This window comes from Vigna radiata, unplaced genomic scaffold, assembly GCF_000741045.1.
Source record: "Vigna radiata var. radiata cultivar VC1973A unplaced genomic scaffold, Vradiata_ver6 scaffold_149, whole genome shotgun sequence".
NCBI classification, from domain to species: domain Eukaryota; kingdom Viridiplantae; phylum Streptophyta; class Magnoliopsida; order Fabales; family Fabaceae; genus Vigna; species Vigna radiata.
The window spans coordinates 810,369-811,537 of record NW_014542731.1 but is presented as its reverse complement, the minus strand read 5'-3'; the positions used below and the strand labels follow the sequence as shown (position 1 = coordinate 811,537).

The window sequence follows — 1,169 nt, the reverse complement described above, 5'->3', positions numbered from 1 at the left end:
TAAAAGTCATGCTTTTTGGAACCATTTTGGAAATTAGAATGATATTTTTACCTCAATAAAGTATGCCTACAACAATAATTATCATATTAGTACTGATACAATTTTTTCTAAAGACTTATATGAATTAAAGAGTAAAGCTTCATTAAGTAATATTTACCTAAATAAACGTTTAAGAAAGCTAAGCTGAGGGAAAAAAAAAAGATAAAAGAAACGTTTTTGATTTAGCAAACAATTTATGTAAATAATAGACAAATATCTTTGAAAATATTTGCTACTGAGATTTTATTGTGAAATACACACTTCTTTTATAACAATAGTTTTCGTAGTTGTTAAGAACATATAAATATTAAAAATCCAAATAATATTCTTTTTGGAAGAAGGTGATTGCTTCCACCTTTTAGTAGTCAATTTGTCAAAACTTAAAACTAACGCGCCAGGTAGGGGTCGAACCTACGACCTTCTGCTTAGGAAACAGACGCTCTATCCACTGAGCTACAAGCGCAACTCATACAATGAAAGCCAATTTACTTTTATTTCTCTCTTTATTTAAAAAAATATGGGTTTGTTAATGTTGGTACATTTTAACAATGTGTATCGGATTATAGTAGAAAAAAATATCCTCATATATTATGTATTCTAAGTTTTAAAATCAAGGATATTTAAATAATTTTCATTCTCAAAACTAAAAAAAACCCTTAAACCCTTACTCACCTCTCTTATTCCTCTCAATCATTTCTCTTTCATGTCTCTCACTCCAACTTTTTCTCTGTCATCTCTATTGTAGTCCCAATTAAAAAAAATCAGAAACACGGGCTCTTAAGCAATTTTTTACAAAAAAATGATTTTATAAAAACTGAAAAAAAAAATAGAAACCCCAAAACCCTTACTCACCTCTCTCATTCCTCTCAATCCTTTCTCTTTTATCTCTCTCACTGCAACCTTTGCTTTATCATCATTTGGGTTTTTTTTTTTTTGTTAGTTTTGAGAATGAAAATTATTTAAATATCCTTGACTTTAAAACTTAGAATCAATAATATAAGAGAGTATTTTTGTCTACTATAATCTGGTGCACATTGTTAAAATGTACCAACTGAAAAACAGACGTACGCACGTTAACAAACCCCATATATATATATATATATATATATATATATATATATATATATATA

The 1,169-nt window shown here is 27.5% G+C and overlaps 1 non-coding gene across 1 annotated transcript; it reads right to left on the bottom strand.

The window, feature by feature from the left end:
• Nucleotides 1–429: 429 nt before the first annotated feature.
• On the bottom strand, nt 430–502 carry TRNAR-CCU. Its single transcript has one exon. It is a non-coding gene; the product is annotated as a tRNA-Arg (tRNA).
• Between the last annotated feature and the right edge of the window lie 667 nt (nt 503–1,169).